General features: G+C 40.8%; 1 pseudogene; it reads left to right on the forward strand.

Moving 5' to 3' along the window:
- Positions 1-324: 324 nt before the first annotated feature.
- Positions 325-11,121, forward strand: LOC123465838 (annotated as a pseudogene).
- The last annotated feature ends 2,976 nt before the right edge of the window (positions 11,122-14,097 follow it).

Raw genomic sequence — 14,097 nt, forward strand, 5'->3', positions numbered from 1 at the left:
TCTCATGATTATAAGTTAAATAAGCAGGTTGACAATATACAGCCTTGACGTACTCTTTTCCCAATTTGGAACCAGTCTGTTGTTCCATGTCCAGTTCTAACTGTTGCTTCTTGACTTGTATACAGATTTCTCAGGAGGCAGGTAAGGTGGTCTGGTATTCCCTCTCTTTAAGAATTTTCCACAGACTGTTGTGATCCACACCGTCTATAATTCGCCCTTATCAGAAATATGGATAAGACAGAAAAAGAAACACAAGCCCAATGTAGGTTTACATTATCTTGCCTGAAGAAAGCTTCCCTAACTACAAAATGTTGAATTGCCCATCACTGCCCTGGAGGTTATTTCACCCCAGGACAAGGCACTACAGTTAAGTTCAGTAAGAGTGTTCACCATTCATTTTTGCATTCATTCATTTTTAGTAAAATGGAGGATAGCAATTCTGAAAGAGAAAGTAGAAAAGTAAGCCACTATAACACCTTGAGTTCAGACATGCTACAAGGCAGACTAATTTTAAGAAAGAGTACTTTTAGAATTTAGGAAATGAGAAGTTGATTCTCTTAAAAATGTAAGACATGGAACCTGTTCTTCAAGTTTGGAAACAAAAAATCTATGTATGGAATCTCAATCTCCAAGCATAGAACCTGACACTCCTATATGAAATATGGACTTTCAAGCATTGGTTTAGGTTTTTTTAGGTCTAGTATTACCTCACCAAGCATATAATCTGATTTAGGTCCAATTTTACCGTTCCAAGCATATAACCTGATCTTCTACATGATAATCAACTGAACAGGCAACAGACTTAGATCTCCCCGAGTAGAACTTTGTTCTCTGAGCATGAAAACCTATAAAGCAGGTATAAATATGTCCCGTCAAAGTCCTGCCCATCTGCCGCCACCCACTTCGGACACAGAACATCCCATCACGGATAAAAATGAGCTGGCACAGAAGGCCAAACTGGCCGAGCAGGCTGAGCGATATGATCACATGGCAGCCTGCATGAAGTCTGCAACTGATTCTTTAAGCCAAATTAGCCGATGAGGAGAGGAGTCTTCTCTCAGTTGCTTGTAAAAATGTTGTAGGAGCCCATAGGTCATCTTGGAGGGTCCTCTCAAGTATTGAGCAAAAGACAGAAGGTGCTGAGAAAAAAACAGAAGATGACTCAAGAATACAGAGAGAAAATAGAGACCAAGCTAGGACATATCTGCAATGATGTACTGTCACTTTTGGAAAAGTTCTTTTTTAAATTAATTTATTTTAATTGGAGGATAATTATTTTACAATATTGTGATGGTTTTCCATATATCAATGTGAATGGGCCACAGGCACATATCTGTCCCCACCATCCTGAACTCCCCTCTCATCTCCCTTCCCACCCTGTCCCTCTGGTTTGTCCCAGAGCACTGACTTTGTGTGCCCTGCCTCACGCATCGAACTTGCATGGGTGATCTATTTTACTTGTGGTTCAATGCTTTTCTCTCAAATTATCCCACCCTCGCCTTCTCCCATGGAATCCAAGAGTCTGTTCTTTACATCTGTGTCTCCTTTGCTGCCCTGCATGTAGGATCATCGGTACCATCTTTCTAAATTCCCGAGTAGCTGCTGGTGCTAAGTCACTTCAGTCGTGTCCGACTCTGTGCGACCTCATAGATGCCAGCCCATTAGGCTCCTGTCCCTGGGATTCTCCAGGCAAGAACACTGGAGTGGGTTGCCATTTCCTTCTCCAATGCATGAAAGTGAAAAGTGAAAGTGAAGTTGCTCAGTCGTGCCCAAATCTTAGCGACCCCATGGATTGCAGCCCACCAGGCTCCTCCATCCATGGGATTTTCCAGGCAAGAGTACTGGAGTGGGTTGCCATTGCCTTCTCTGATATATATGCATGAATATACAGTATTTGTCTTTCTCTTTCTGACTTACTTCACTCTGTAATAGGCTCCAGGTTCATTCACCTCATTAGAACTGACTCAAATGTGTTTCTTTTTATAGCTGAGTAATCTTCCAGTGTGTATATGTGCCACAGCTTTCTTATCCATTCATCTGTGGATGGACACCTAGGTTGCTTCCATGTCCTAGCTGTTGTATATAGTGCTGCAGTGAACACTGGGATTCATGTATCTCTTTCAGTTCTGGTTTCCTTGGGGTGTACGCCCAGCAGTGTGACTGTTGCATTGTATGGCAGTTTATTCCCAGTTTTTAAAGAAATATCTACACTGTTCTCCATAGAAGCTGGACCAGTTTGCATCCCACCAACAGTGTAAGAGGGTTCCCTTTTCTCCACACCTTCCCTAGTATTTCTTATTTATAAATTTTTTTTGATGATGGCCATTCTGACCAATGTGGGATGATAACCACATTGTGGTTCTGATTTACATTTCTCTAATGAGTGATGCTGAGCATCTTTTCATCTGTTTATTAGCATCTATGTGTTCTCTTTGGATAAATGTCTGTTTAGGTCTTTTGCTTACTTTTTGATTGGGTTGTTGTTTTTTTAGTATTGAGCTGCGTGAGCTGCTTGTATATTTTGGAGATTAATTCTTTTTCAGTTGTTTTGTTTGCTATTATTTTCTCCCATTATAAGGACTGTTTTTTCACCTTGCTTATAGTTTCCTTTGTTGTACAAAAGCTCTTAAATTTAGTGAGGTTGCTCAGTCATGTCCAACTCTTTGCGACCGCATGGACTGTAGCCTACCAGGCTCCTGCGTCCTTGGGATTTTCCAGGCAAGAGTACTGGAGTGAGTTGCCATTTCATTAGGTCCCATTTGTTTACTTTTGTTTTTATTGGAAGAGTTCTTGATCCCCAATGTGTCACAAGCAGAGAGCAAAGTCTTTGTTTGAAAATGAAACAAGACGACTACCATTCGTTGGTTGAGGTTGCTGCTGGCGATGACAAGAAAGGGATTGTGGATCAGTCACAGCAAGCATACCAAGAAGCTTTTGGAATCAGCAAAAAGAAAATGTAACCAACACATCCTATCAGATTGGGTCTGGCCCTTAACTTTTCTGTTTTGTATGATGAGATTTTCAACTTCCTGAGAAAGTCTGCTTTCTTGCAAAGACAGCATTTGGTGAAGCCATTGCTGAACTTGACACATTAAGTGAAGAGTCATACAAATATGGCATGCTAATAGTGCAGTTACTGTTGAGTAACTTGGCATGGAGGACATCGGATACCCAAGGAGACAAGCTGAAGCAGGAGAAGGAGGGGAAAAGTAACCGGACTTCTAACGTTGCCTGCCTCATGCTGAAATTTACACAGTGGCCCATTTGTCATCTGTGCTGTCCCACAAACAGTTTTTTGTTTATGATTTATGACAGGTTCATGCTACTTCTATATGAATTTCCCATGTGATTTTTATGTTTAATATTAAGGGAATAGAGCCAGTTAACATTTAGGGAGTTATCTGTTTTCATCTTAAAGTGGTCAATATGGGGATGTGGAATTTTTATACAAGTTATAAATATTTGGCAGAGTACTTTTGGCACATTGTGGCTTCACAAGGGCCAGTGTTAAAACTGCTTCCATGTCTAAGCAAAGAAAACAGCCTATTTATTGGTTTGTCCTGGTGGAGAATAAAAGGGCTAGTTGGTTCCAGTCGCAGGTATAGTTGTGGGTACTTTTGGGTCTGGAGCGTTCACAAGGCTGTAGTGGAGTGGATATCCCAGGGATATTGCACGTTAAACTGTGTGTTACGAGTGGGATACTCAGTTTCCGTGTGCACACCGTTGACTACAGCTACAGAAGTGTTCCTTTGGTTGCGACCCAGTTTACTCTGGATAAGGGCAGGAACGGTTCATGTTCCATTATTCGTAGAGTTACCTGCTACTCGCTTTCATTATTTTTGCTACACTCTTTATTTGCATTTAAATATATTAGCAACCTAAGAACAAATGTACAAGCAAAGATGGAGTAAAAGTAAATTGCTTGATATCCACTACTTCATGGATATCAAGTGCAGCAGTAAAACAAACAAACAAACAAACAAACCCATGTATTTAACTATCTTTTCAAGATTTTTTTGTTTTGTTTTTGTGGGTTTTTTTTTCCCTGATACTTGCCTAACATGCATGTGCTATAAAAATAGTTAACAGGGAAATAACTTGAGATGATGGCCAGCATTTTTAATGTCTTGTGAGATTTTCATGAATAATCCAACCATAATTATTAAGAACATGTGTATTAAGTTCATCTAAGTGGAATAAAAGTTTTATGAATGGAAAAAATATGTCCCTTCAAACATGGAACAAGGCTTTCCAACTATGGGATTAAGCTCTCCAAATATGGAATATCTCTCCAGGTGTGAATCCTGCTTCTCCAGGCATAAAATCCAATGTATGTGGGTCCCGATATCCAAGCATGGAAGCTGGTGCTCCATGTGTGGAATATCACTTTCCAGGATGGATCCTGGCCCTGCAAACACGGATCCTGGTACCCCACATAGGACTCTATCCCTAAAACGTACAGAAGTGGAATAGCACACAATAGTGGAATCTCAATCTTCCAGTACAAACGTGGCTTTATCAGTGTGGAACCTGGCACTCCAGACATTAAGTCCAGTGTCTCAGTCATAGAAGTTGGCTGCCTAAGACGTGGAAGCTGGTCACCCAGGCATGGCATGGAAGTTGGCATTCTAAGTACAGAATCACAATATCCCAAAATGGAACCTGATGTTCCATGAAAGGAATCTCAATCTCTAAACATGGGATAGTCCCCAAAGCATGGAACATAACGGTCAGTGTATGGAATCTCGAATTGCAAGTATTAATTTACGTGTGGTGGTGGTCGTGGTTTAGTCACTAAGTCGTCTGACTCTTGTGATCCCATGGACTGTAGCCTGCCAGGCTCCTCTGTCTGTGGGATTCTCCAGGCAAGAATCCTGGAGTAGGTTGCCATTTCCTTCTCCAGGGGGTCTTCCTGACCAGGAATCAAACCCAAGTCTCCTGCACTGCAGGCAGACTCTTTACCAACTGAGAGGTTAAGTCTGCCTGTCTGGTCAAACACTGTGTTGGTCCACAAGACCCAAGCCTACTGACATGGAACTTGGGCCTCCAGGCATGAAACCTCAACATCTAAGCATGAACAATTGCCCTCCTGGTATAGAATGTGCCCTTCCAACATGGAACCTGGCCCTCCAATGTGGATTCCGAATTCCATCCCTGAAGACTCTCTGCAGGTGGGAGCCTGCCACTCTAGTTGTAAAATCCGGCACTCTGGGGGTTGGAACCTCTACTTTTATATATGGATCCTGACCCTTTAGGCATGGAATTAGGCCTGACAGTCATTTCACGGAAGCCTATGTGAAAGCACTCTCTCCAAGCTTGGAACCTGGCCTTCTAGGTTAGAACCTGAACCCCGAGGCAAGTCATCTGGCCCGCTGAGCATGGACCTTAGTCACCCTGGCTTGGAACCTTCCATGCCAAGTATGGAACCCAGAATTTTAGGTAGGTTACAAGGATACAAGGTCATATTCATAAGAACTGATCTGTAGAAGTAGAATTTGGTTCTCTAAATAAGTAAGTAGGCCTAAAATGTGAGAAAAAAAAAAAACAAAACCCTGAATTTCGGACTTTGGAAACATAAATCTCAAAGTAGTTATTTGACTCTCCATTCACAAAACTGGAACCTGGCATTCCATATGTGGAATCTCAACCTCCAAGCATGATACGGAACCTTGCACTCCATGTATGAATTTCAATGTCGAAACACGGAACATGGCCATACAAGTCTGGAGGCTGGAATTTCAGATATAGAATCTGGTATTTCAGTCATAAAGTTTGTTTCTCCATGCATAAAAACTGCCCTACTAGGCCTGTAAGCTGGCACACTAGATATAGAACCAAAGCTCCTATGTTTTACGTCAGGCCATGTAGACATGGAAGGAGGCCTGTCAAGCATGCCAAAAATCACTAAGGTGAAAAGTGAAAGTCACTCAGCCATGTCCAACTCTTTGTGACCCCATGGACTAACTATACGGTCCATGGAATTCTCCAGGCCAGAATACTGGAGTGGGTAGCCTATCCCTTCTCCAGAGGATCTTCCTGACCCAGGAATCAAACTGGGTCTCCTGCATTGCAGGTGGATTCTTTACCAACTGAGCCATCAGGGAAGCCCACCATAAATTACTAAACTGTGTGATATCATTCCCTCCCAGCTTATAACCTGGCTTTCTGTGGCATTCAGGTAGAACTTGAATGCCATCTAGCCTACCAGTGTTGAACCTGGTCATCTAGGCCTTGAATCTAAACTTTTCAAGTCTGGAATCTCAACCTCTGAGCATGGAGCCTGCACCACTAGCACTGAATTTGGCACTTTATGTATACAGAACACAGGATGCTTAACTTTTTGTGTCACCAGTCTGGCTGCAGAGTGCCCAGATCAAACATGACTTCCGGATATGTCTCTGAAGTTATCTTCAGAAGAATCCATGAATTTAGTTAAGCAGATTGCTCTCCCTAATGTGAGTGGCATCATCCAGTCTGTTGAGGGCCTGAATATAATAAAAGGTGAAGAAAGAGGAAGTCATCCCTTTCCCCTCAACTCACTGCTTGAAATGTGAATTCTTATCTCTTCTCCTGTCCTCAGATTGGGATTTACATCTTTGGCTCCTTGGTTCTTGGATCTTCAGACTCAGACTGAATTATACCACTTACTTTTCTGGATCTCTAAATTGCAGTTGGCCAATCATGGGAGAAGGCAATGGCACCCCACTCCAGTACTCTTGCCTGGAAAATCCCAGGGACGGAAGAGCCTGGTAGGCTGTGGTCCATGGGGTTGCTAAGAGTCGGACATGACTGAGTGACTTCACTTTCACTTTTCACCTTCATGCATTGGAGAAGGAAATGGCACCCAACTCCAGTGTCCTTTCCTGGAGAATCCCAGGGACAGGGGAGCCTGGTGGGCTGCCGTCTATGGGGTTGCACAGAGTCGGACACGACTGAAGCAACTTAGCAGCAGCAGCAGCAATCATGGGACTACTTAACTTCCATAATTGCATCAGCCAATTCCCTATAATAAATCTCATATACATCTATGTTATCTATGTATATCTGATAAAATTCCATTTTCTGGTTCTGTTTCTCTGGACAACCCTAATACAGATTTTAAAATCAAGTGTTTTCTAGAAAAACAGAATTTTAAGGATGAGTTTTCTGAACTGGTTCTGAGATTTCTAGAATTGACTTTCTGATAAGAATGAAGATGCTAAAGACACTAATAACTCTATTTCCTGTAGTAAACAGAGTACTGATAGTCCACAGTGTGAACAGCTTATAGACATATGCAAAATATCTGCATATCTAATTAACCATTTATAAGAAGCAAGGGACTGGTGATTCCATATATGATACTTATTCATTTTTGCTTTTTATTGACATATAACTTATGTACAATATTGTGTTAAGTTCAGCTGTACAGCCAAGTGATTCAGTTACACATATGTATATACTTTTTCAGATTCTTTTCCATTACAGGTTATTACAAGATATTGAATATAGTTCCCTCTACTTTATAGTAGGTCCTTGTTGGTTATCTATTTTACATACAATAGTGTATATTCGTTAATCCCAAATTCCTAATTTAGCCCTCTCCCTCCCCTTTCCCCTTCAGAAACCATAAGTTTGTTTTCTATGTCTGTGAGTCAATTTCTGTTTTGTAAATAAGTTCATTTGTATCATATTTTTAGATTCCACATATAAGTGATCTCATATATTTGTCTTTGTCTGATTTACTTCACTTAGTATGATAATCTCCAGGTCTATCTGTGTTGCTGCAAATGGCATTATTTTATTCTTTTTTTATGAGTGAGTAATATTCCCTTGTATATATGTATCACATGTTCTTTATTCATCTGTTGATGGACATTTAAATTGCTTCAATGTCTTGGCTATTGTAAACAGCACTGCTATGAACATTGGGCTGCATGGATCTTTTCAAATAAGAGTTTTTGTCTTTTCTGGATATATGCTGAGGAATGGGATTGGTGGATTGTATTGTAACATTTTTAATTTGTTAAGGAACTTCCATGCTGTTCTCCATAGTGTCTACCAATTTACATTCCCACCAACAGTATAGAAGGGTTCCCTTTTCTTCACACCCTATCCAGCATTTATTATTTGTAGACTTTTTGATGATGGCCATTCTGACCAGTATGAGGTGATACCTCTTGTAGTTTTGACTTGTATTTCTCTAGTAGTTAGCAACACTGAGCATCTTTAACATGGCAGTGATGTTGGCCATCTGTATGTCCTTTTGAGAAATGTCTATTTAGGTCTTCTCCCCACCACCCCCCTTTTTTTTAATATTGAGTTGTATAAGCTGTCTGTATAGATTGGTTCCATCATTTACAAATATTTCATCCCATTATGTAGGTTGTCTTTTCATTTTGTTTATGGTTTCCTTTGTTGTGCAAACACTTATAAGATTGATTAGCTCCCATTTATTTTTGCTTTTATTTCTTTTGCCTTGTGAGATTGACCTAAGAAAATGTTATTACAATTTATGTCAGAGACTGTTTTGCCTATGTTCTCTTTAAGGAATTTATGGTGTCATGTCTTATATTTGTTTCTTTGAGCCATTTTTAATTTACTTTTGTGTATGGTATGAGGGAGTGTTCTAATTTCATTGACTTACATGTGGCTGTTCGGGTTTCCAAACACCACTTGCTGAAGAGACTGCCTTTTTTTCTTTGTCAAAGATTAAATGACCATGTGTGGGTTTATTTCTGGGCTCTCCATTCTGTTCCATTCGTCTATATGTCTACTTTCGTGGCAGTACCATACTGTTTTGATTACTGTAGCTTTGTAGAAATTCTCTGAAGTCTCTAGCTTTGTTTTTTCCCTCAGGATTGCTTTGGCAATTCTGGGTCTTTTGTGGTTCCATATAAATTTTAGGATTATTTGTTCTAGTTCTGTGAAAAATGTTACGGGTAATTTGATAGGGATCACATTAAATTTGTGGATTGCTTTGGGTAGTATTGCCATCCTAGTATTAATTCTCCCAATTCAAGAGCATTGGCTATTTTTCCATCATCTTTAATTTCCTTTATCAATATTTTACAGTTCTCTTATATAAGTCTTCCACTTTCTTGATCAGGTTTATTCCTAGATATTTTATCTTTTTTGATGTGATTTTAAATAAGACTTAAAAAATTTCCTGTTTCTAATATTTCATTGTTAGTGTAAAGAAATGCAGCAAATTTCTGTATGTTAATTTTGTATCCTGCTACTGTGCTCAGAGAAGGCAATGGCACCCCACTCCAGTACTCTTGCCTGGAAAATCCCATGGACGGAGGAGCCTGGTAGGCTGCAGTCCATGGGGTCGCTGAGAGTCGGACACGACTGAGCGATTTCACTTTCACTTTTCACTTTTCACTTTCATGCATTGGAGAAGGAAATGGCAACCCACTCCAGTGTTCTTGCCTGGAGAATCCCAGGGACAGAGGAGCCTGGTGGGCTGCCGTCTATGGGGTCACATAGAGTCGGACACAACTGAAACGACTTAGCAGCAGCGGCAGCAGCTACTGTGCTGAATTCATTTATCAGTTCTAATAGTCTTTTGTGGAATCTTCAGGATTTTATTTATAGAGTATCATGTTATCTGCATATAATGACAATTTCACCACTTATCTTACTATTTGGATACTTTTATTTCTTTTTCTTGCCTGATTATTGTGGCTAGGACTTCCAATACTGTATTGAATAGAAGTGGTGAGAGTGGGCAGCCTTGTCTCATTCCAGAATTTACCTGAGAAGGCTTTAAACTTTTCACTGTGGAGCATTAGCTTGGCTGTGGGTTTGTCATAAATGGTTTTTGTTATGTTGAAATCTGTTTTCTATACCCACTTTGGTGGGAGGGTTTTTTTTTTTTATCATGAATGGATATTGAATTTTATCAAATGTTTTTTATGCACCTATTGAGATGATCATTTGATTTTTGTCTTTTCTTTTGTTGATGTGGCATATATGATACTTTTGAACATTTTTTGAAAACTAAAGAATTACATTGGTTGGTTGCTCTTAATGTTGCTGCACAGAGTAGTGAAAGAAAATCTGAGCTCAGGGATTCAAATTCCCAGCCCAAACATCATATAAATGACTGAAGAGCTCTACATGTGCGGTCAAAGAGATCCTTATCTCCTGTAGCCACAGGACTGTAACTGCTGAAAATCAAACATGGAACATCATCCTGAGACTGGCTGAACTATAGTGCCGGTCAAACTCCCAGTCCCAAAAGTGAAGGTTTTGGTTAGGAGGATATGGGATTGCATGAACTGTAATTGAAGTTTATGGAAAGATTCTTATGAAAGTGAGGACGTTGAGCCCCTAAAGAAAGTTGGTCCTACGTGCATGGGACCTGGTCTGCCAGGCACTCCATCCATAAAATCTGGACTTTGAGGCATTGGCTTACTTCTCATAGATGTGAATTTTCCCTTATGCATATAACCTGGTCCTTCAAGTGAAACCTGGGCCTATAGACATGGAACTTGGCCTTCTAGGTGTGGAATCTGACTTTAGGCTTGCAAAGTGTTTCCTGATATGGATCCCGCCTCTCTAGGCATAGAACCTGGTTCTCTGGTTGTGGAACCTGGAACTTTAGCCCTCTATATATGGAATTAGGCCTTCTGGGCATGACATGAAGATGAAACATCTCTTTCCAAGTTTGCTACTCAGCTTTCTGGGGGGTGAACCCAGAATGTCATGGAATGTCATCTAGCCCACAAATGAGACAATTCAGGCTCACAATTAAGTGATTTTTCCCAAGTGTAAACAATTGATTTTCACTAGCTTGGGGGCTGGAATCTAAGACTCCTACTTTCCAGCCAGTGTGCACTGTATAGAACAAGTTCTGCTTATCTCTCCTGTCTCCTAGAGAAGAAAGAGAGCTAGCAAGAGTCAGACTCTGCCCTGTCTGCCTCCATGAACTTCACCACCTGCATTTCAGGCAAAGACAGAATCAGACAAGATTGTCACAGAGATCAGGCCAGCCCTGGCATTCTGTTCTCTGCTTCTGTTTTGTGATTTCTCTTCTAGGGGCTTCTTCTCCTTGTCTTCAAGCTGTGTGAAGCCCAATCAGTGCGGGGCAAACTGGGCCGTCTGAGCAAGGAGCAACCAGAAGATTCGCTTTGACCTACCTTGACCCATCCTCCCTCCTATTGTTTCCTCCATTATTTCAGGAAGGAAGAAATTTTTTATTTGGTTGAAGTTTCCCAATCAACTCCGAAAATCAAATACCATTTTAAAAGATCTTGACTTTGGAAGTTAGCCTTGCAGCTGCCTGGGACGCCTCATAATCTGCCTCTGTTCAAAGGCCTGACTTTGTTCTCCGCTTTACACCTCTTGTCTGCACCCCTTCTTTCTGTTTGGATGGGGCTGGTTGCCCAGGGGTTCAGATCTGGTTGCTGCCTGGGTCTGAGCAGAGGAGAGAGTTAGAGCCAGTAGGCTAACCTCGGGGTGGAGGAAATCCATAGAGCATCTTCTGTCCTTTCGTTCAAGAGCCACCACTTTGAGCTCTTTGCCCTTCCTCTATCTGAAAAATAAATAAATAGAAGTTTGTCTTGATTTTTCAATCTTAGATATTATATACTTATTTCCAGCCATGGTAGATGAGTCTTTCACACATTTAGGGGTGCTGAGATCCTCTCTTCCCTCTACCCAATATAGTGTTTAGGCTTTTATGACCTTGAAATTCTGTTGACCCCAGAATATGTAGTATGTCTGATTACGTTGCTTTTCTTTTCTTGATTTTCTCCATAGAGTTTCCACATTTGTTTCTTTTCTCTTGTTCTATTTGCTTTGATTCTCACCTCACCTCTTTTTAAAAAAACTTTCATTTATTTAATAAACAGAATTGGCCTGGAGTCATAAATAGGTTCTTTGTATATGTGTGTGACTCATCAGTTTGATTGCTTTCTAAATTGCAGTATATTCCAATCCCAAAGAAAGGCAATGCCTAAGAATGCTCAAACTACTGCACAATTGCACTCATCTCACACACTAGTAAAATAATGCTCAAAATTCTCCAAGCCAGGCTTTAGCAATACATGAACCGTGAACTTCCAGATGTTCAGGGTAGTTTTAGAAAAGGCAGAGGAAGCAGAGATCAAATTGCCGACACCCACTGGATCATGGAAAAAGCAAGAGAGTTCCAGAAAAACATCTATTTCTGCTTTATTGACTATGCCAAAGCCTTTGACTGTGTGGATCACAATAAACTGTGGGAAATTCTGAAAGAGATGGGAATACCAGACCACCTGACCTGCCTCTTGAGAAACCTATATGCAAGTCAGGAAGCAACAGTTAGAACTGGACGTGGAACAACAGACTGGTTGCAAATAGGAAAAGGAGTACGTCAAGGCTGTATACTGTCACCCTGCTTTTTTAACTTCTATGCAGAGTACATCATGATAAACGCTGGGCTGGAAGAAGCACAAGCTGGAATCAAGATTGCTGGGAGAAATATCAATAACCTCAGATATGCAGATGACACCACCCTCATGGCAGAAAGTGAAGAGGAACTAAAAAGCCTCTTGATGAAAGTGAAAGAGGAGAGTGAAAAAGTTGGCTTAAAGCTCAACATTCAGAAAACTAAGGTCATGGCATCCGGTCCCATCACCTCATGGGAAATAGATGGGGCAACAGTGGAAACAGTGTCAGACTTTATTTTTCTGGGCTCCAAAATCACTGCAGATGGTGATTGCAGCCATGAACTTAAAAGATGCTTACTCCTTGGAAGGAAAGTTATGACCAACCTAGATAGCATATTCAAAAGCAGAGACATTACTTTGCCAACAAAGGTCCATGTAGTCAAGGCTATGGTTTTTCCAGTGGTCATGTATGGATGTGAGAGTTGGACTGTGAAGAAAGCTGAGCACTGAAGAATTGATGCTTTTGAACTGTGGTGTTGGAGAAGACTCTTGAGAGTTCCTTGGACTGCAAGGAGATCCAACCAGTCCATTCTAAAGGAGATCAGCCCTGGATGTTCTTTGGAAGGACTGATGCTAAAGCTGAAACTCCAGTACTTTGGCCACATCATGCGAAGACTTGACTCATTGGAAAAGACTCTGATGCTGGGAGGGATTGAGGGCAGGAGGAGAAGGGGATGACAGAGGATGAGACGGCTGGATGGCATCACTGACTCGATGGACGTGAGTCTGAGTGAACTCCAGGAGTTGGTGATGGACAGGGAGGCCTGGCATGCTGCGATTCATGGGGTCGCAAAGAGTCGGACACGACTGGGTGACTAAACTGAACTGAACTAAACTGATAGTTGATTTCAATGCTGTGTTAGTTTACAAAGTTCTGCTAGATTCAGATATTTGAATCATTTTGCAGTATACCTGAAACTAACACAACTATATATATTCTTTTTCAGATTCTTTTCTTTATAGGCTATTATTAAGACATTGAGTATAGTTCTCTTTGCTGTACAGTAGGTTCTTGTTGGTTATCTATTTTATATATAGTAGATGTATATTGGAGAAGGAAATGGCAACCCACTCCAGTATTCTTTCCTGGAGAATCCCATGGACAGAGGAGCCTGGCAGGCTGCAGTCCATGGAGTCACAAAAGTCAGACACAGCTTAGCGACTAAACCACCACCACCAGGGTGTATATATTAATTTCAAACTCTTAATTTATCCCCCCCACTTCCTCATTGGTAACCATAAGTTTGTTTTCTATGTCTTTGACCCTATTTTTGTTTTGTAAATACATTCATTTGTATCATTTTTTTAGATCCCACATATAAGCAGTATATGTGGGATCTCATTTTTTTTTTTTCTCTCCAAATCTTCATTTCCTTACCTATTCTCTCAGGCACCTTTCTTCTCATGGATCTTCCATGCAGAGTCCGCTGTCAAGGAAATACTTTACTGTGTTTGAAAAACAGTCCTGCCTACTGATAGCCAGGGCTACTTGAGTGAATTCAATAAATCTTTATCATTTCTTTCCATAGTCATGTGTTGAGGATTTACTATGTGACAGATGTTAATAATGCAGATAAAAGTAAAATATAGAGTCATAAATGGCAACCTGCTCCAGTATTCTTGCCTGGAAAATCCTGTGGACAGAGGACCTGGAGGGCTACAATCCATGGAGATACAA

This window comes from Bubalus bubalis, chromosome 5 (genome assembly GCF_019923935.1).
Source record: "Bubalus bubalis isolate 160015118507 breed Murrah chromosome 5, NDDB_SH_1, whole genome shotgun sequence".
In the NCBI taxonomy this organism is placed as follows: domain Eukaryota; kingdom Metazoa; phylum Chordata; class Mammalia; order Artiodactyla; family Bovidae; genus Bubalus; species Bubalus bubalis.